This window comes from Geotrypetes seraphini, chromosome 17, assembly GCF_902459505.1.
Source record: "Geotrypetes seraphini chromosome 17, aGeoSer1.1, whole genome shotgun sequence".
NCBI lineage: Eukaryota > Metazoa > Chordata > Amphibia > Gymnophiona > Dermophiidae > Geotrypetes > Geotrypetes seraphini.
This window is the reverse complement of record NC_047100.1, coordinates 19,127,700-19,151,245: the sequence shown is the minus strand read 5'-3', so window position 1 is coordinate 19,151,245 and position 23,546 is coordinate 19,127,700.

The window sequence follows — 23,546 nt, the reverse complement described above, 5'->3', positions numbered from 1 at the left end:
ATACTCTGTGCATGCAGCCATGGGTCGGTGGTCGCCTCAAAGGTATACATACACACACATGTAATGTTGTAATCTGCCTTATATAAATGCAGAATATAAATAATGAAGTAGACGAGTTGGAAGACCAAACTCACAATCTAGGAAGCTGGCAAGGTAGAAGGAGATATTGCGAAGCTGTATAACCGTGCACTAAACGAAGAGGAGTTTTATTATCATCAAATATTTTTCAAAGGAAAGTAAATAAGTAAAAGGTAAATCTATAAGGCTCTCCAAAGGGTACCTGCAAAAATAATCATAATCATAAAAGACTAGCATTCTGAAAATACAGAGAATCTCAAAGGGATGAAGGCAGGAAAGAATATCTATTAAAGCTGAACGAGTCAAAGGAAGAAATCAGGATAACAAAGACGTGAGTAGAAAAAGATAGCCAGAGGTTAATTGAGGTGATAAGACTTTTTTCAGGTATGTGAGGGAAAGGAGAAAGGCCAGAGGTGGAATTGTAAGACTGAAAGAAGCAATGTGTAGAGGGTGGCAATGAGAAGACAGAAATGCTTAACAAATACTTTTGTTTGGTGTAGAAGATCTTAGAGAGAAGCCGACGAAAGTTGGCAAGATCCATATGGGAGCGGGGTCGATGCCTTATACTTCTGTATATGTGCGGAAATTGGCAAACTGAAAACAGACAAAGTCATGATGATGGATGAGTTAATCTCAGGATACTAAGGGAAGATCTGGCTAGTCAACCAAAGCACTGGGTCAATAGATCTTTGGAAAAGGGAATAGCTCCATAGGAATGATCCTTAGGGTCTGTTTTTATAAGGGAAAGGGACTTGTATGTCACCTTTTTATAGTTTTGCAACCACATTCAAAGCATTTTACATCCAGGTACTTCCCTATCTGTCCCAGTAGGTTCACACATCCCAGTGACTTGCCCAGGTTCACAAGGAGTAAGTAGAATGGGGTTTGAAGCCACAACCTCAGGGGTGCTGAGACTGTAGCTCTAACCACTACACCATACTCTCCTCCATTTATAAGAATGACATCAAAGAGAAGGCTGGAAATTAAGGCCAACGATCCATAATTTAGTGGTGGGAAACATAATGGAGGCACTACTGGAAAAAATATTTTAAAAAGGATAGCGTACTATTTGCAATCTAGTGGGTTATAAAATCTGGGGCAGTGTGTTTTTTTACTACAGCAGACTGTGCCTAACAAAGCTGATTCCTTTCTGTGATTGGGTGACTGTCATGTTGGTGTTCGCTAAAGAATGTCCACTAGAGTGTAATGTGGGACTGGAAACATGTAGTTGCGGCACCATGGGACAAAACAGGCTTCTACCCCACAACTTAAAAGTTATGTCTGTGTTGAGAGGAAGGTCTCAGAAATCCTGCTTCGTTCAATGAATGAACTTTGAGATAACAATGCAGGTTGGATTCTTGTTCATCGACCAAAAACCTCTCACTCATTCATTTAAATCATTTCTATTTTTGTGTTTTGCTCAATAAATAGATAAATATCAACAAAAAGTGCACTTATCTTAAAACTTCTTCAAAAGTGCCTTAGTGCAATGTGCATTATGCAGTGCAGTGCTCGCCTGATGGGGCCCGTTTCGCCAATCACTAATGGCTTCCTCGAGGGTCTTTTATGGAAACTGCAACATATTGGTGAAACGGGCCCCATCAGGCGAGCACTGCACTGCATAATGCACATTGCACTAAGGCACTTTTGAAGAAGTTTTAAGATAAGTGTACTTTTTGTTGATATTTATCTATTTATTGAGCTAAACACAAAAATAGAAATTATTTAAATGAATGAGTGAGAGGTTTTTGGTCGATGAACAAGAATCCAACCTGCATTGTTATCGCAATGTTCATTCATTGAACGAAGCAGGCTTTCTGAGACCTTTCCTCTCAACACAGACATAACTTAAGTTGTGGGGTATAAACCTGATTTGCGGCATTAAATATACATTCTCAGAGGTTTCTTGCATTTTCCAATATTATACTGCACCATGAGGCAAGCCATTCCATGTTCTTGGAAGGTGGCATGCACAGAGCTACTCACACTAAGGATTACCACATTTAAGGTTCGGGACAACCTGGTTGCATGGCCCGGTCCTGTTCCACTCCTCAGCCCTGCCTTGTTCCAGCACCGCCCCGTTCTGCTTCCAGCCCCATCCCCCAGAAAGCCTCATCTCTTTTTTTTGCAGACCTCCAGCATGCGTGAATGTGTGTGACGTCATCCACGTATGCATGTTGAAGGCCCTTCATACGCAGCTGGAGCTCAGGGCTTTCGAAAACCCGGACAAACTGCCGGGTTTTGGAAAGTCCATCCGCGAACCCAGACAGTCCTCTAAAAAGAGTACATGTCCGGGTTTCTCAGACATCTGGTAACCCTAACTCACCCATGTAGCATATACAGGTTCTAATGCAATATGGTACCACATGTATGTGAATGATGCGATAGGACCCCAATAATTTTCTATGTGCAAACTGACAAAGTGCTGGTATGCATATATATACACCAATCTTCTGATGATTTGCACACACTATTGCCCCCCCCCCCCAGACAAGAGTTTCTGCCTGCCATTTTGAAATACTTAGACATGGCTCTAGAGGTGCTGCCTTTTTTTATTCACGGCATTGTCGGGGGCTAGTGATATGCATATTTTAGATTAGCCTGTAAGTTCACCACTGTCTTCATATATAAAATTTACTGCAAGTTCACTTCACTTATAAGTCAAATGCTGGTTATATATTATATAGAATAGAGGGATTAAAGAATGGTTGTCTGTTAGATTTTATTCTCCTTTATCATGAGTCGTCATTCATAACTGGCACAATCTTTCCCCTCAAATGGAAATAGTAGGAACAAACAGTACAGTTCAGTAAGTAAAATCACGTTGCAGGGAGTTGTTTGAACGAATACAAGGTTCTGTTCAGAGCTGCTTGAAAATCTCATTTGTGATGATGTGATTTATTCGATAGTAATTAAATATAGATTCATACCACACATATTAGGCACAAAGACCATACAGAGATCTATATTTAAGGGACTGTTAAATAAGCTCTCAATTAGAATGAACAATTTCCAAGAAATATGACATAAATGTAAATTTAAAAATAAAACTTTTTTGCAGTTCTTTGAATAATGGAACAATGACTGACTGTCATGCTTAACACAATGTAACCCATTGCTCAGACTGAAAGGCATCATTTAAAAAATGTCATTCTAGATTATGATTATGATTTTAGATTGACAAAATCTTCCTGTATTGGCTGAATAGATTCACATTTTGCATCTGCACTTAAAAAGGAGAAAAAGAATTGTTAAACAGGATGATGAGAGTTGTATGGTTAACTGAAGGCCTATAAGAATAGCATAGGATGCAGCAGATCTGTGAGACCAGAATTCGACTAATGTGCTGTTTGTGGCCTGAAAATATGAGACATTGTGGGACTTTTTTACTAAAAGGCATTAAAATCTGGGCTTAATGTGTTTTAATGCACGAGTTTCCCATGCACAAAGCCCAGATTAACGCTGCAGTATTTAGGACTTTCTAAAAAATTATTTTTTGCAGTTCCCACACTAATTTTATTTATTATTTATTTTTATTATTTACCATATTTTCAGGCGTATAGGACACACTTTTTTACCTTAAAATAACGGGGGGAAATAATACGCCGATAATCTAAATTATGAGTCCTGAGGTGCAGCCTCATGAGTCAGATGAGGTTGGGATCCTCTTGGTGCATGCTTCTGTAGTGTCACAGTGCACCCTGAAGCACCTGCAAGACACAAGTTGTTAGAGAATAGAGTCAGGTGATGGGCCTTCTTGGCTTCACATAAGTTGTTTTTTTTGGGGGGTAGACATGCCATGCAATGCTCCTCACGTGGTCTGAAACAGATGGCAATGTGCTACTTGCAGGGAGGGCTAGGGGGGAATGGCCAATACAGCCCAAGTGGGTTCTTAGCTTGGAACACCTGGGGCCAGAGAGTGGCCTGGTGGCCTCTATGTGGAGCATTTGTACTATTGGAGGTATGTAGAGATGGTGTGGTTCAAGATGGCTCACTGTACTTTAGTGAGCTGGCCCCAAGATTGCTCTGATTATATATAAGTGTGGGGCAGAAGTGGGGGAGGGAAGGGGTCTTATATCTGTGGGGCCTCTCATGTTAGCAGAGCACAGATGCAGTGATCCTGTGAGCTCCCAATGCCTTATTCTGTGGAGAGGGGAGATATGATAGAGATGTTTAAATACCTACATGGCTTAAATACGCATGAGGAAAGTCTCATTCAGTTAAAAGGAAGCTCCAGAACGAGAGGGCTTAGGATGAAGTTAAAAGGTGATAAGCTCAGTAGTAATCTAAGAAAATACTTTTTTAAATAAGGGCAGTAGATGCATGGAATAGGCTCCCAGTAGACGTGGTAGAGACAGACCATGTCTAAATTCAAGAAAGCGTGGGACAGGCACATTGGATCTCATAGGGAGAGGAGGAGATAGTGGATGGGCAGACTGGATGGGCCATTTGGCCTTTATCTGCAATCATGTTTCTATGTTTTCTATTGTTCTTTGCATTGTGGTTTTGCCCGGCGGGTTTTGTCCCACTGAGTTTGGGAGTAAGCAGTCTCTTTCTTCTGACCTGTGCTGGATTCTTCCTGTTGACAAAGACCTGTTTGAAACACGATCTGTGTCGAGGAAGCAGAGTGGAGTGGAGCATGTATGGACTAGTTTTGACTTGATTTTTTCACGGAGGACATTTGGGGCAAAGGGAATACACGGATTTGTTTGCCAACTGGTATATGGTGTCATGGCACTCTAATTACTGCCTTCCTGATCAGGACTTTGGAGAAACAGCTGAGGTAAGTATTTTTGTTATCGTCAAGTATTTCATATATGTGTGTGATGGAGGTAGGGAGGGCCTGTGCTATGATGTAACTGGTTAAACATCTTTCCAGTTTCCCAGTGGCATTTATTGATGTTCATTTCACTGAGCATACATTATCATTTATTTATTCATTTAGATTTAATAGCATTTATCTAAATTCTCTTGATTTCTGGTTTAGTTATTATTATTATTACTTTTTCTGGTTTGATTTATTTTTATTTTTTTTAATTTCCCTTTGTTCGGACATGAGCAGTTCTATGTATTGGAGCCACACTTTGCCTGTGTCTGGTGACTGAACATGAGTGTTGCAGTGATCCTGGGAGGGGGGACACAGCTTAACACTCATCTGTGTAGGCTGATCCTGATAGCTCTGCATGCCCTCATTGATGCACTGAGAAGGGGCAGATGGTGGTGATATTTAAATACAGTAAGACCTTTAATTGCAAGACAAGCAAAACATTTTATAAAATTTTAACTTGATATATAAGCAACGTCTTGCAATACGAGTACATACAATATACAATACGAGTACATACAATATACAAACATCATCACAACTGAGCCAATGGTTCGTCTCTCTCTGATACTCCTGGAATAGTGACTGTTCTAAATGAGCGAGGTCTTGCAATACAAGTACATATAGAATTTTGTATTAAAGTTTTTGGGTTGTGGAACAAATCATCGGAGTTTGCATTATTTTTTATGTGGAAATTTGCTTTGATATACGAGTGTTTTGGATTACAAGCATGGTTTTGGAACGAATTATGCTCGTAAACCAAGCTTTTACTGTATGTGCCTCCTGTGGCAAAGGCATGGCAGCACCAAGGCCTCAGTCTCCCAGGGGGAGTAATTGGGCTCCCCCTCAGATGGACCTGCTCCTATCTCTTGTCCTCTCTTTCCTGCCTCTATTTTTGCCTCTCCCCTTCCTTCTTTTTCTCTCTCTCTGTACTTCTCCTCTACCTCCACTACATCTCCTCTCTATAACGCGTAACTCCCACAAAGAAATGTTTCTCCACGTGTAGCACTATATGTACACGTTCAGCATGTCGCAGGAATTTTGTTTTGCCACTGCTATACCATATCGATCTCAGTGCTGACATTCTCCATACCCATTTTTTGTGGGGTGTATTCGATGCATGGTGATGTTTATTGGCAAACAGTGATGCCATCTGTAGATGCAGATTTACAAGAAGTTTATCTCGGTTTTTAAAACATGCCATACATTTTAGGCATATTTTGTTTACCACTGTTGGATTTTGGACATCTGCCTTCAGATTTAGATGTCATATTAAAAATGCATCTCTATATTAACAATGACACATGCATCTGTACAAGAATTTTAAACAAAAAACCTCAAAACAGTAAAAAGGCCACATAAATTGAAGAAGAATGAAGAAGTCACTTGTGTAATTTGGTACAATGAGAACATCAATATTAACCAATGAATAGTCTATTTTTTTCTAATTTGAGATGAACTATTAGTCATGGTTTCTGTCCTTGGTCTGGCAGTTATCTAATTAAATGCATATGAAATTCAAAAGCCTTTACTTAGGGACAGTAATTTTCCTTGGTTATTTTTAATGCTTTCAGGATGAAAGAATTACACTGAATTGATAATGGATGGATTCCTCTATTGTAAAAATGTTCTCAAATTGATTAAATGTTTCATGGTTATCAATCAATCTGTTTATCTTATAACTTGAAATTAAAAATCTGTTCTCATTTGTTGACAACTGATGGTAATGATAGCTCATAGCTTTGATTACTTAGCCTTCTATGACATGGACCAACCCAAAAAACCTATCAGCACAAAACGCTGATTGATCTTTAAAGATTTGAGTTGATACCTTCAACTGCTACAAGGCAATGTGGGGAAAATTTTATAAATAACGCTCAAAGTTCAGTGCTGAAAAAAATCTGAATAGTATTCTGTAATGAGTGTCCTGAGATTTGTCCCTAAACAGGATGACACATCTTAAATTTTCCATGAAAAGACTCCCGACTCACTGACTCTCTATTTCACATTGTTGCTCTAAGACAGTGGTCTCAAACTTGCAGCCCGAGGACCACTTGCAGCCCACAGTCTGTGTTAGTGCTCTCTGTGCTAGTGCTGCTTGCTTTTTGCAGTGTCCTCCAGCTTCCCCCCCCCCAGCCTCCCACTATTACCTTCAATAATTACCACAGCCTGCAGAGAGGATTGCAGGTGCTGTAGTGATCCATGCGGGCTGCCATCATCTTCAACAGCATGTTCCTTCTGCCGCAATCCTGCCCCTGATGTCAGAGGAGGGGCGGGACTGTGGCAGAGGGAATGTGCTGCGGAGCCCGATGGCAGCCTGCAAGGAATGCTACAGCATTGGCGATCCTCTCTGCAGGCTGTGGTAATTAGCTGAAGGTAAGAGCAGGAGGCCGGGAGAAAGCTGGAGGATGCTGCAAAGAAGGGGGGAACATGCAGGCCTTTGGGGAGAGGGAAGATTTATAAACTATAAAGAGTTTTTCTTCATGCAAAATTGTCATTTCTTTAATAAGACATTAACTATTTTTTCTGCAGCCCTCCAAGCACCTACAAATCCCAAATGTGGCCCTACAAAGGGTTTGCGTTTGAGACCACTGCTCTAAGTCTATGAACATTCCTACCTATTTATTTATCTCCCTCCTTATGAAACCCTGCTTAACCTCCATCTATGCAATCTATACAATTTTCAGTTCTTGTTCCATTGCTGTAGGTCGCTGATTCGCCTCAGCCATTTTTCTTGTAAACCGCCTCAAACCAAAAAGCTTTTGCAGTATATAAATAAAGATTTATGTTTATAGAATAGCATGTACAAAAGCAAAACAAGAAAAACCAACGGGGCCTGCAGTTTAGTTCTTCTCCTTTTCAAGGTTTATTATCAAGGTTCAAGGTTTATTAAATATTTGATGGATCGCTATATCATTATACAAAGCGATGTACATTAAAATACAATTTGATAAGATAATAAAAACAAACAATTCATTAAAGTAATAATAACATACAATAAATAAACATTAAATTTTAGACAGGACCAACAACAATTGGGAGGAAAGGGAGGTTAAAGTTACATATCATAAAAAGAGAAATACATTTAAGGATAGAACATCAAGGAGGTATTAAAATACTTGAAACGAAAAAATTAAAAAATTTTTTTTTTAAAAAAAATGGGAGAATTTGTTTTTTATTTTTATGTATTAAAAATTTTTTTAAAAAGATAAGTTTTAAGAGATTTCTTAAAAGAAGGAACATCTTTTTCGTTTTTTATGTATTGGGGCAAAGAGTTCCACCATTGGGGGCCGACTACCGAAAACATTTCCAATCTACGGGTGCCTATAATTTTCAAAGATGGAATTACTAATAGGTTTTGGGAAGATGATCTGAGAGAGCGTGCAGAACAATAGGGAATTAGCATCTTAGAAATGCATTGTGGTTCTTTGAAGATCAAGTTTTTATAGATAAGTAGTAAAACTTTAAACTGTATACGTTGGCAAATTGGAAGCCAATGTGCGTCTTTAAAGAGTGGAGTGACGTGATCGAATTTCTTGGCATCATAAATTAGTTTTATGGCCGAGTTTTGAACTATTTGCATTTGTCGTTTTTGCTTTTGGGTAATATTGAGCAACAAAGAGTTGCAATAATCCAGTTTTGATATAACCAAAGAATGAATTAAGATATTGCGAGATTTGAGTTCGAGAAATTTAGAAAGAGATCGAATTAAGCGCAATTTGTAGAAGCAGGTTTTAACAAGATTATTAATGTGATCTTTAAATTCCAGACTATCGTCAATTATTACGCCTAGTATTTTCGTTTTAGGGACGATTTCAATGGGTTTATTGTTAAGGAGGAAAGGAGAATTAAGTCCGATATCTCTTTTCCAGTTAAAAATCATAGCTTTTGTTTTATTTATATTTAATGATAATTTATTATTATTAAGCCAATTATGAACTTGTTTGAGTTTTACATTTAAAGATTTCTACTTTTGAAATGCGTTTTAAACTCCTGCAGTCCCACGTACTAATTAAGTTTGATCTCATCTCATAGTCCGGCATTTCTTTTCTGCCGCGGTGTGCACAGGCAGCTTTTACTTATGTTCTCGTCCATTTGGGACGTAGACACTTTCAGTACTTGTAGGAAATGGACTTTGTGCATCTTATAAACGTTTTTAGCTATTGGAGATGAGTTTTTCATTCTTTTTCATTTTAATGTACTACTTATGCCACTTTATGCGTAATACGGGTACTGCACTTTGGTAGTCAATGGATTGTTATTATAGGAGGTCTATTTGTTTTAGTTGGGGAGGCAGGAAAATAGGAAAGGGTAAGAAGGGAAGGACCTGTCGACACCTACCCCAATTGTGTCTCCATCTGCCTTGTTCCTCAGCGAATGATATCCTTTTTCCTCTGTTCTACAGTATTTTCTTCTCTACCCCTCCCCTTGCAGTTATCTTATTCCAAATTAGTATATTAGTATATTTAAACTCTTATCCCTCCCTATATTTTCTAATTCTTTAATTGACCCTTGGCCACCCTTCCTTTTCAAATTACTTCTTGGCTTAGGGCAGTTATATTATATGACTCAAAATCCCTTAGTAGAAACTCTTATTTTTAAATTGTTTATTGCACTAAAATACAATATACTAAGAAATAAACTAGCCCATATCATTAGTGAACAAAAAGAAATCTTCCTACGTAATCATAGAAGGAAAACAAGATATAACATGCAATAAATCAGATCCTTAAACTTTAGGCCTTATTATCTACTTTTTCTTTCTCTCTTAACAACATAAGAGACTCTGACTGAGAAGGGTCATAAAAAACATACTTTTTCTCTTCAAAGGTAATGAAACAACGACAAAGATAACACAGAGAGAAAGATGCTGCAAGAGCTACAACATGATCTTTAAATCCTATAAATTGTTTCCTAAGCAACTGGATAGTTCTTGTTAAATCTGGAAAAACTTGAATACTAGGACCACAAAAGGAAACATCTTGTTTAGAAAAATACAATTTAAATATCTTTACCTTCCTCTGCTCTGTATTGAAAGTCACAAGCAGGGCTGCCCTTGACTGAATAATATCCTTGGAAGTTTCAAGAAAATCTGTCAAATTGAAGGAATCCAATCCTCAAGTTTAAAGTTTATTAAACATTTGATTAATCGCTTATTCAAAGTTCTAAGCGATGTATAAAAAAGTACATAAGAAAGTAAGAATTGCCGCTGCTGGGTCAGACCAGTAGTCCATCATGCCCAGCAGTCCGCTCATTCGGCAGCCCTCTGGTCAAGGACCAGTGCCCTAACTGAGACTAGCCCTACCAGCACATGTTCTTGTTCAGCAGGAACTTGTCCAACTTTGTCTTGAATCCCTGGAGGGTGTTTTCCCCTATAACAGCTTCCGGAAGAGCGTTCCAGTTTTGTACCACCCTCTGGGTGATGAGGAACTTCCTTACGTTTGTACGGAATCTATCCCCTTTCAACTTTAGAGAGTGCCCTCTTGCTCTCCCTACCTTGGAGAGGGTGAACAACCTGTCCTTATCTACTAAGTCTATCCCCTTCAGTACCTTGAATGTTTCGATCATGTCCCCTCTTAATCTCCTCTGTTCAAGGGAGAAGAGGCCCAGTTTCTCTAATCTAAATAAAATTACAAATTTCTGGGGGAAACAAAACAAATGAATAAGACTAACCTGACAAGACATATTAAACAAAAGGAAGAAATTGGGAAAGAAATACAAGTTGTTGATAGTAAATATGACAAGTAGGGGACAAAAACAATAGGAAGGGTGAGAGCGGCAGGCTTCAAATAAGTTGGGAAATAGGATTCAATTGAGGCTCCTAATCTAGCTTTCTAGCTGTCAAATGCATCTTTAAAAAGAAAGCATTTTAACTTGCTCTTGAATCTGTCTAGATTGCGTTCTTCGCTTAAATGAATAGGGAGGGAATTCCATGTTTGGGGGGCTGTGACAGAAAAGATGAATTGCTGCCATGTGTTAATGTTTTTGAGAGAGAGAACAATTAATAAATGTTGGTTGTTTGACCTAAGTAATCTTGTTGGAGTGAGGGGAATCAATAATCTATGGATGAAGGCGGGAGTTTTATAAAGAAGAGATTTGATAGCAGATTTAATTTATATGTTATGCAGTGAGCAACTGGAAGCCAATGCGCTTTCTTAAAGAGGAGTGTCACATGATTGAATTTCTTAGCTTTCATTATGAGTTTAATTGAAGTGTTTTGGATAATCTGTAAACGTCTGGTTTCTTTTTGGGCTATTCCCTTAAATAGAGCATTACAATAATCGATTTTTGAGATTACCAGTGAGTGAATTAATGTGTTAAGTGAATTGGGACATAAAAATTTTGAAAATGAACAAATTTGATGTAGTCTGAAGAAAGTTGATTTTACAATACTACTAATGTGGTTGTGATAAGTTAGTTTATGATCAAAAATAACCCCTAGGATTTTAATGCTACTGATCGACGACTGTACCCTTGATAGTGATTGGGAAATTGAGTTTAGGACCATCTTTCCAGGGAAAGAACATAACATTTGATTTATTAACATTGAGAGCTAATCTGTTAGCATCAATCCATTGGTGAATCTGTTCGAGTTTCTTATTGATTGCTGTTGTTTCATGAGGGTTATTGGAGTCTAACGCGTGTAAAAACGGAATATCATCCTTTAATTTTGGAATATAAACATACTAACAATGCAAACAAAGACACTGAATTAACTTCATCAATTTGCAATACTTCTTTGAGGTTCTTCCTCAGAAATATCTCGGGAGCTAGCAAACAAATTAATAAGAACTCTATTGCACGCCTCTTATTCTGCCTATGTCGCTAAGCCCACATTACCCCTCTCCTCAAGTCACTTCACTGGCTCCCTTTCTGTTTCTGCATACAGTTCAAATTCCTCTTAATGACCTACAAGTGTATTTGTTCTGCAGCTCCTCAGTATCTCTTCTCTCTCATCTCTCCCCACACTTCCTCTTTCCCCTCCCCCCCCCCCCCGGGCACTGCACTCATCAGGTAAGTCTCTCTTATCTGTACCCTTTTTCTTTATGGCCAACTCCAGACTCCATCCTTTCTATTTTGCTGCACTGTATGCCTGGAACAAACTGCCTGACTCAGTATGTCAAGCTCTGTCTCCAGACTCAAAGCCCACTTCTTTGAATTTATTTAAAAATTTATATACCGCATAAAAACTATGCGGTTTACAAAATTAAAGGAGTTAAGATCTTCAGTCAATCTCTGGCTTTCAAACTTTCTCAACTATGGAATGAACTCCCCTTAATTCTGAGGAGTCCCAGTTCCTCCCAATCTTTCCTTAAATTTCTAAAAACTTTTCTTTTTGCCAAACATTGTGAAAACTAATCTCTTAGAAACTTTTGCTATTACTTTCTTTAGTTTTTATCTAATTGTTGTAAAGCGAGTTGAGCTTCCTTAGGTTGATGACCCGGTATATAAAGCTAAGCTTTAGTTTAGTTTACATGGATACATATTAAAAATGCTAAACATGTTTCGACAAGGCAAACACAATAAAACATTAACTAACGATATCATTATTAAAACCTTCTTTTAAATTCATCCTACAAAATGGAAAGACAAAGTCCTATAAAAACATTTACACGACAGGAGAGCATTAACAGCAAATAGCATTAGCATATGAAGGCATTGACAAATAATTGTGTTTTCAACATTTTCTTAAAGTTCAGTCTCGCATCACAGAATCGCAGAATACCAGACAGCTCATTCCAGAGCTGTCTAGTAGCGTTATGGTAATGATAAGTAGCTGTAGTAGGAAAATTGAAACACACTACATTTTTAACTCAACTTATTTTCCATATTTTCAAGGTGCCTATGAATATGTAGGTGATCCTCGATTCCTGTTACACTAGCAGCCTGCAAAGTCTTATGATCTCTTATATAAAGCTGCAGTAGTGAGTCCCAACGTGTCAAATGAGACGCAGCCCATAGGAATTGAATGGGTTACATCGCATTTGCCAGGCAGGAATCAATACCATGGCTTTGTAAAAAGGGCCTTTAGTTTGAGAGAGAGTCTGAGATTAATTTCAACGGATAGAAGTAGGTCGAAGCGACTATCGAGGCCTGCCACAAAAGGAGGGGCCTCCCAGGATGGGACAGGACGAGGAGCAGAGGGGAAGGAATGAAGAAGCAAAGGAGCCAAAAGGGAAGAAAGGGTGGTGGGGCAAGGGGAGCGGCGGGCCTCTTTAAAGTGATTCATCACCCGGTGCAGTCATCTTTTCAGTGGCGCAAAGAGAGGAAGAGAAGACCTGCCCGCCCACCCGTTGCGCCGAATGTCAGCGCACTTCTGGTGTAACCGCTAGGGCAGTGGCCGAGCTCATCACAGCAGGCAGGATTGGTGACCCAGGGAGCCACGAGATGAGCAGAGAGGAGGAAGGGGGCTAGGGTTTGTGACCCTCTAAATTAAGGGCTCCTACCCCTTGATTACTAATGAGAAACCCCTCTTGGATGGCGGGGCTTGACTGAGAAGTGATCAGCGGTGAAAGGGGGACAGGGCAGTCAGCTTGGATGGCGGCTCAGGCCAAGTGGGAGTAAAGCACGGCTTGAACGGCGGTGCCTACTCATATAGAATCAGTTACACACTCAGAAAATGGCAAATGGAAATGGCAGTGGCCCCAGCTTCTCGTGCTTTGTGTGATAGTGTGGCCCTCAGGTCTGGTTATCATTATTCTGCCGCCTACAACAAACATCTCTTAGTGGAAGAATTTACCATGGGCCTAAACTGCAACTTGTCGGGAAGGAGAGGGAAAAGAGCAGAGAGACCCGCCTGAGGCCTCTCCAATTTTATGAATTCTAAGCACTTTTAAAAAAAAAAATCATTTGAAGCTTTCCCTGTCCATTTGGCATTTTTCTTTTTATTTGTTTAATTTTGTGTGTGAGTGTAGGGCGTGTGTGCATACACACCCACTCACTCAGACACTCGCATGCACCCTCGCACACGTTGATTGTCATGAAAATGATATTAAACTTGCAAAAGTCATTCTCTGAAATAACTGTTTTATTAAATATGCAGAAATGTCAGCTTTTACATTAGCCCAAAGGTTTTGTATAGCTGAAGGATATATTCAGTGACCTATCTATAAAAATAGAAGTTTTGACAGTAGGGATGAATGTGTATGTCAGAATAATATTACTCTTTCTGGAAGAATGGCAGAAGAAATGACACTACATCTACCAACATGATTTTTATAGATCTGCCCCTTTGCCAGATGTCACCTTTCATAAAGTACTTTATAAAAAAAACATGACACCGCAGTGCTCTGGTGGTATATTTATAGTCCCATAAACCTTTGCAATACAATTAAGGCTGGCTTCAAATTGAAGTTTAAGAGCCAACGTCAAGTATTTAAAAGGCTTCACAGGGCACACGCAAACAATCAAAAACGGATTTGTACAAATAAGTTAACTCTGTTCTAAGCATCAATCCTGAACTACTGTTACACTCTCTCTCCAGTCATATTAGGGTTAGGATTTTATTAATTAATTAATTTACTTTTCATATTTCTAGCCTACTTCTCTTCCTAGGTGGATTACAATACCACATTTATAGTGAATGAACAAGCTACAATAAAAAGAAAAAAAATCTATAAAATATATACAATAATATTATATAAAATAAGTCACACTTCACATTCTTTTTACACAATGGCAAAGATTATTGGACTATGTAGAGTTTTGTGTTTATTTCTAGTACGATTTTATCCAAAATGGATCACAAAACAAGCATACACAATAAAAACAATTAAAAACACGTACTGAATAAACAACATAAAATCTACTCACTCATCAGATCTAGCATATGACCAAATGACATAATTCAATTACAAACACCAAAAAAGATCCAACAAGGTCTGCAGTATGATTACAGCAAGCAAAAAAAAACAAAAGAAAATCTGCAGACTAATATGTACAAGATGCAGACTGTTTATTGTACCAAATATTTGATGCAGTTGCTAATATCACCTTATTACAAACCAAGGGACCTGACCTGGTCTGTGTTTCGGACCTTCTTCAGGGGTTCATGGTTGACAAGTCTGATTTATGATTTGGGATAAACCACAATGCAAATGGTATAAAACAAACACCATCAGTAAAGCGGCAGAGTGAATTCACGGGCGGACAAGGCTGAAGCAGCCTGTTACAGTGCTGACGGTCCGATGGTACTTAGGGAGGTAAGTAGGGCTTGTGGGCAGGTTCCGATGGGAGGGAGAGAAGGATGGAGATTCAGCTACATGGCGAGGGTGGGTGCAGGTGCTCGAGGGGGGGGGAGAGGGGGTGCTTTCTCAAGGGTCCTGCTGCACAAGGGATGGGAGGGAAAGGAAACTGCTGGAAAATCCCAGAACTAGGGCTTATTTTGAGGATAGGGCTTATATTAAGACCTACCCTGAAAATCCTGCTAGGGCTGATTTTTGGGGTAGGTCTTATTTTCAAGGAAACACGGTAGTAACACTTGGAGTACTATGTGTAATTCTGGAGACCAGACATTCCAAAGGATATGAACCAGATGGAGGCAGTCTACAAAGCAGTTACTAAAATCATAAATTGTCTTCATCATAAATCAAACTTAAAGATCTACATAAGTATATGATAGATGAAGAGAGAGACATGATAGACATTTAAATACCTCCAATATGGCCTCTTCCCCACAAAGAAAGCTCTGGAATGAAGGGCTACAAGATGGACGTGAAAAGCGACAGTTTCAGAAGTGATCAGAGGACATATTTATAGATAGGGTGATAGCTATGTGGAAAAACCTCCTAGTGGAGACAAGGACAATTCAACAAAGCATGGATCAAGCATAGAGAATCTCTAAGAGAAGAAGGAACAGTTTGTGTGGATGGGGCTAGATAGGTCTTGATTTGCCATTATATTCTCTGTTTCTGTCTTCAAAAGAAACCACTCCAAAGCTCCTATTTCTCTGTTATTAAGTTAAATTTGAACAATTCATTTTAATCTTTCTGCTCTCTAATTATATCCTCCAATACATAATTTTCTTTCTACAACTTTAAAGTAATGGTTGAATATTTTCAGTAGGAAAAGTGAAATAACAGAACATATTCTTGATGTTTAGGATAGAATTGCAAACATTCAGTTGGAACAGCTTGGCAGAATCTAATGTTGAATCACTCTAATTTATATGCTAGATCAGCATTCTTTCTGCATGGGTGCTTAAAAAAATCTTATGATGTGATTTATTTACTCAGATTACGTCTCTCTACTGCAGCCCGCTCCAGCGGAAACAGGAAGTTGGCAGAAAGGACAGACTGCAGTGGAGAGAAGGTACCAGAACTGGCTCCGCCACCTGGCAAGTGTTACAAGAAATTCAGGGTAGATTAGCGGGGGGATGGGGAGGGGGAAGAGTAGATGACAGGCAAGGGACACGGCAAAGAAAGCCGAACAGCAGGTACGCTGGCTGGCAGCAAGATGCCTCTCCCTTGAGAGTGCTGACACTGCTGCCTCAGTTGGTGTTTCTCTGCCCGCAGGATCCCTGTCGGACCTATTACTACCGTCAATTTTGGGGCAGGCCATGGCCCCTGTGGCCTCCCATGTTCCAACGCTTATGTATGCACCTGAACATAAAGGTTTGTTTTAGCCATTTTGGAAACACATTTATTTTTCCTGTCATATTCAAAGAGCTTGGAACCTCTCCTAATCCCTTTAGTGGCGTGTTGTTCAATAGCATTACATTTTAGAAACCTAGATGTGATGGGTAGCAGGTATAAACCTAATGTAGGTCTGTTAGCACAATCAAATAAACAAATTTTCCAGTTCTAATACACACTGGTGGAACATGCTCAATTCCTTAATCACTTGTAAGCATGCAACTGCAGGTTAACTTCAAGCCAATAAAACTTAATAGCATCCCTCCTGCCTCTCACAGTTGGGTGGGGGGTGTTTTGGGGGTTCTGGCAGGAGGAATTTGGCAGTCCTCCTGATAAAGAATGTTCTGGGGGGTTCCGGCAGGAGTAACTGGGCACTCCTCCTGCCGGGGGATGCTTTGGGGAGGTGGTGGAAGGAGGGAATGGGCATCCCTCCTGCCGCCCGACTTCACAGGAGGGGGTCGAGTTCCCTGCTGTGGTGCTCAGCTGATTGCAGCAATGAGATTTCTTTGCCACGATCAGCATAGCGGCCGTGTCTATTTGAAATGTAGACCAGCTTTATGTTGACCTACATTTCGAGTTCCTATTGCGGTCCTAGGGAGACATGTAGGGCCACCTAAGTTTGTCCAAGGCCATTTCCGGGTGAAACCACGCCCATGCCTAACCTTGGACGAGCTTAAGCATCCTTATGTCTCCCTCCACCGTGACAGACACCTACGGTGTAGACGGCTTGTCTTGGGGTGGTTTTTTAAAAAATGTGCATCCTGATTGGCTGGTTAGACAGCGGTAGGACGCCTCCCGCCACCTACAATCGGAACGCTGTTTATATAATAAGCCCCAGACTGTAAAAGTCCAGCTGGCATCAGCTTTATTTCTCCACTGCTGGGGCTGCCACTCCTTCACGTCTTAATTGAAATTACAGTTGTTGACCTGTAGAAATTTGTGTCAATACTATTCTCTTCTATTCAAGATAAAAGTTTAGCGGCCACTTTATGCATATCTAAAACACCAATGACAATTCTAAAACAATCATGTATCATTTATTTTTTATTGAGACTTGATTTACCGTCAAGGCAGGATACAACAGTAAAGCAATTTAATACAAACCCACCCTCCACAAAGCATGATTGGAAAGTATAAACCATTCATATCACTGTGTAGAAAACACCACCTCGTGAGGATTGACAAAACATGTGCACTCCTCAGGTACCTCTGTTCTCTTGGGCTATAATCACCCAAACCTCAAAGGATGGAGGCTTGAATACATTTCATCACATTAAGATCTTTGTTTTCGAAAGGGTTTCTTCAATTTCATATTTAAAGATAACTTGCTTGAAATTAGGGCTCTGCTTCTGTTCTTCTTATATCTCTTGATTGCAGTTCAGTAATATTGAAAATCTGCTGACGGCGAAGAGCAGTTTAAAGGTAATTCAATGGATGTTCTTGCAAATTTCTCAAAATGATGGCAAACCCTGAAAAAAAAGTTTTTGACTATTTTTCTCCACTGTTGAAAGTCAAGTAGCACGAAAACCATAATATGGTTGTCTGCCTCTTCTAGAAAATCTCACATCATGCAATAAATACAGAATGTGGTTTGGGTATACTACAGGGAAATATAAGGTACTGAGACAGAAGTCTGATATATGGCCTTAGATGGCAGGACATATGCAGTTTCAAATCAGTTTTTACACAGTATGAGAAAATCGCTTAGTAATCAGCCATTGGAAATTGAGAATTCTAGCCATGTCTAAACATTTAAAATGTATAGACCGGATGGTTAAAAAAGTAGGGGGAAATTATTGCCTAACAAAGAATAAAGCTCAAGAATATTTTGGAAGCACTTTTATAAATGACACACATTACATTAGTGATTTCTATTCTGCCATTACCTTGCGGTTCAAGGCGGATTACATCCAAACTAAAACAAAAATTACATTCAAAATTTGAAGGAATAGAATAAGCGATGACAAGAATTTTTAAGGTAATATATATTGGGTAAAGAGTTACCAAAGGGAAGTGGAGGTCTTTAGGAGATAAGAATAGGGTGAAATTATGGGTTTGGTAGATAAGAGTATTAGAGAGATCTAAGGGTAAATAGAGTGTTGGATATTGGGTTGGGATTGGTTGTGCTGGATAGGTTTTATGTGTTTAAAAAGTCCACATAGGGCTATGTTCTATATGTAGCACCTAAAACAATCAACACTGACTAGAACAGCATTTAGCAGGATTCTACAAGGCATGTGTACCACAAACTGTGTGCCGCGAGACGCTGGCAAGGAGGAAAATGCAGGACATGCCTCTCGCAGCGACAGGCACATCCTGTAGACTGTCTCCTCCTCCTCGCCGGCGCCTCTCCCCCACTAGCAAAGGGACAGGGTCAAGGTCCGGCTGGAGAGCCTGTGCGCATGCACGGGATGTTGTCATGCTGATCTCATGCACACATGTGATGTCATCACATCGACGTCCCTGGTCTTCCGGGTGCCTTCCGGCCGCGGCACCGGGTTTAGTGTGCCTCAGTGCCAAAAACTTTGCGGGACACTGTTTTCTGCAATATGAGTGTGGCTTTTCAGTCAAATGATTGTAGTTCCCTTCTCCCTGGTTGTACTTGTAGAAAAATGCAAACCACTTTGAACTGTTAATTCCCCTTTTAAAACTCGCTGCAAGCTCCATGGGTAGAACCCCCTGCGTATTTTGCAGTAAACCCCCTCCACCCCAGCAGCTCTGAAGGCACGCTCGCTCGAATGAGTCTTTTCAGTTCTTAACAATGTTCTTTGGAAAGGTTGTTAAATCTGAAGAATCCAAGACTTCCCAGCTTATCCTACCCTTTATAGTGATAACCACATCAGAAGAGGTAATTATTTTGTATGAAAGAGCTGCACCCTTTTGACACAATTACGTTGTACAAAGCTGCGCTTAAGATACTTGTAGACTAATACTAATGAGCCGCACTGCCATTAGAGTATAAAACAGCTACCGTTACCTTAAATCCTCATCTGCAGGAGGTTAGCAAATTTGTAAGTGTCATGCCAAGCAATAAAGATGAAAGAAATTGTTACTCAATAGGGACCTGCTTCCAATTTATAGAGAACAGTGGTTCTTCCACCCCTATTGAGTGGGAGTCTTGTGCATTGCAGAGAAGCTGATCTAAGTCTTGTGATCAGCAATTCACTTGGCAAGTGAATTAATTTGCTAGATTGTAGCCAATAAAACAAAATTAAAGAGGAGGGACATCATAAGGAGAGGGAGCATATAGCGTAGAATCTTTACAGTAAGGGGAAATTTTCAAAGAGAAAATTTGCATGCTTCAAGCTCAAATGAAATAAAGTAAAATTTTAAAAATGTCATTTATTTAGCATATAGGAATTGGTTTCATTGCAGAACATCTGCTAACTATGGAAAAAAAAAAAACATTTAACCCTGAGGTGTCCAACCTTTTGGCTTCCCTGGCCGAAAAAAATGTTTCTGGGGCCGCACAAACGCTGCAGCAAGACAGAGGAGGGAGCCGGCAAGACGGTAAACACCCGGGGGCAGCAGAGGAAAACGCTGCATTGCCCTCGATCAGGGCCACACAAAATACTTCACGGGGCCGCAGGTTGGACACCCCTGAATTTTAATTGATATATTGCAATTAAATAGTGCTCATTTTTGAACAGGGTGCTGTTTATACTACAAATCACAAACTTGACACTTGAACAAGTATGCATATAGCCAACATAGAGGGTTCCTTTTACAAAGGTGCGCTAGCGTTTTTACCCTGCGCTATAGCGCGCACTAGCCGAAAAATGACCGCCTGCTTAAAAGGAGGCGGTAGTAGTTAACACGCACGACATTTTAGCGCGCACTAAAACCGCTAGCGCACTTTTGTAAAAGGAGCCCAGAGACTCTTTCACTAAGCTGTGTTAAGCAGCTTGAGTAGGGTTTACCATGCAGTACACATTTAGAAAAAAAATTACATTTTCTATACCAGGGGTAGGCAATTTTGGTCCTCGAGAGCCACGGGCAGGGCAGGTTTTCAGGATCTCCACATTAAATATCCATGAGATAGATTTGCATCTCAAGGAGGCAGTGCATGCAGATCCATCTCATACATATTCATTTTGGATATCCTTAAAACCTGACCTGGCTCCGGCTCTCGAGGACCAAAATTGCCAATCCTGTAATATATTGTTCTCCCAGGAGAGCTCAGATTGGTTTACATGAATTTATTCAGGTTCTCAAGCATTTTTCCCTGTCTGTCCCGGTGGGCTCACAATCTATCTAATGCACCTGGGACAGGGGGTGGGGGGGAGGATTAAGTGACTTGCCCAGGGTCACAAGGAGTAACATGGGTTTGAACCCACAACCTCAGGATGCTGAGGCTGTAGCTTTAACCACTGTGCTACACTCTCCCTGTTAAAACGAGCAGCATGGGAACATATTCTCACTAGCTGCTTAATGTGGATAGAGGCAGAGAACCAGACATGACATGGCTGGGTCAAAAGTGTGGCCAATGGTGACAACACGGGCTGGTACTCCTTGCTAGGGAATATGACTTGCCAATAGTGTGGTTGTGTTTGCTGAACCCTCAATAGGAGGTGGTAAGAGTAGTCGGTGCAATTGTTATCACAATAGATATTATTTTGGTGTTCCCCCATCCACATCTGATCTCCTTGGTTTAGGATCTCACCCTTGGATAGAAACCTCATCACACATCCATAATCCCATCCATAGAAACAGAAACATGAATGCATATAAAGGCCAAATGGCCCATCTAGTCTGCCTATCTGCAGTAACATTATCTCTTTTTCTCTCCGAGAGATCCCAGGCCCTCTTGAATTCAGACACAGTCTCTGTTTCCACCACCTCTTCCAGGAGACTGTTCTAAGCATCTACCACCCTTAGATTACTCCGGAGCCTATCACCTCTTAACTTCAACCTATGCCCTCTCATTCCAGAGCTTCCTTTCAAATGAAAGAGACTCGACTCCTGCACATTTACATCACGTAGGTATTTAAACGCCTCAATCATATCTCCCCTCTCCCGCCTTTCATCCAAAGTATACAGATTGAGATATTTAAGTCTGTCCCCATACATCTTATGATGAACTGGACCAACACCATCCTTTTTATATATCTTTCAAAGTTCTTCCTTCTTCCTACTTCCTGACCCTCTCCTAGGACCTACCAGGAGTCTGCCTTAGTTGTAGCTACTCCTTGGGTTTTGGCAGGTACTAGTGACCTGGATTGGTCACCGTGAGAACGGGCTACTGGGCTTGATGGACCATTGGTCTGACCCAGTAAGGCTATTCTTATGATCTTATGCTTCCATCTAGGCCTTGCCAGGGTTCCCCTAGTCTTATGGGTCTAATGCTAGAGGGTATGCTTACAAATAAGGCGCAAGCAGAATGTCAGATGGCAGAAATTAAGACCTTAAATGTGAGCCAAATAAAAGAAAGGGACATTGCAGAGTAAATTGGAGCATTTGGAAAAACAAAGCAGGAGGAATAACTTGAGATTTTTGAATTTTCCCAAGTCCCCTTTAATTTCTGAATCTCTGTATCTGAACGTGACTTACAAAGAAGACTCCAGGTCAGTCAAACTTCATGAACTTGACTTTGTAGAGAGCTCTTTGGAGCCTACTATTGGAAGATTATCACTGTCTTTACATTTGTGAACCAACATTTTCTTGGATAATATACATTAATGTAGAGACTGATTTACCCTCCATTTCCCAGATGTTGGGAATTTGGGGGATTAAAATCAAACGTTTTGGTACTGGGGGGATCCTTGGTGTTTTGTACTTTATAAAGGAAAGAGATTTCTTTCTTTTTCTTTTTTGATTCAAAATATCTCATGGATTTTCTTAAGGCTAGGAAAGCACCAGCAGTTTTGTGATTGATGAATCTAAAGATACCGCATTGCCAGCTGTCAGAATTCTTCACATCTCTCTGTTTTGTATTTTTTTTTCTAAGTTATTTATTTCTATTTCTTGACTCTTTATTGTGGTCTAAAAAGTACATGAATATTTCTTTAGATTTTAATTTTTTTTTTCTGTTATTTTTGAATTTAGATTTGTTTCATTCCATTTTTTAATGTACTAATATCAAATAATTAAATAAAGAAAAAAAAATAAAAATCTGTTGTTAGTCAAAATAAAAGGTATCATCTTATTTTTGTTTATTTTGTATTGATTGAAGTTGATGGATAGAACATAAGAATAGCTTTACTGGGTCAGACGAATGATCCATCAACCCCTGTAGCCCGTTCTCACAATGGCCAATCCAGGTCACTAGTACCTGGCCAAAACCCAAGGTGTAGCAATATTCCATGCTACCAATACAGGACAAGCAGTGGCTTCCCCCATGTCTTTCTCAATAACAGACTATGGACCTTTCCTCCAGGAACTTGTCTAAACCATTCTTAAAACCAACTCAAACGTGGAATTCACTCCCCATTCACATAACGGAAGAACGTCTTATAGACAGATTTAAGAGTAAGTTAAAATGCTTTTTTTTAAAGATGCTTTTGACAGTTAGCTCGTTAGATTTGGATTGCTCTATCAAACTCTGACCTCTGATCTATCCTAATTCTTATGCTTTAACCCTCCCTGTTGTTTTATCCCCTATTTGTTTCATTTCCTATCAACTATTGTATTTCTTACTCTTTTTCCTTTTTGTAGCGTATGTCCTGTACGTCAAGTCTATGTTGCATGTATTGTTCCACTGAAAGTTGTAAATTTTAATTATGTTCATTGCTAGACACCATTTATAGAATTTCCCCAGAAGCTGTTCTAAATATGCTAGGTTAATTGTGTGTGTCCTTACACTGAATATTGACAGAGACCCACATAACTTGCAACACCTGTCTTTGTTCCCCCCCCATCCCAGCCATTGATAGTCACAAACCATCCCAAAACACCCCAATCCCCTACCAGTCTAGATAGGCCTCCTTCAGGCCTACTTGATATCCAAGGTGGTTCACTGGGAGTAATAGGGACAGGAGCAAAGCCTGATTACTCCTGCCCCTTGTAGCTGC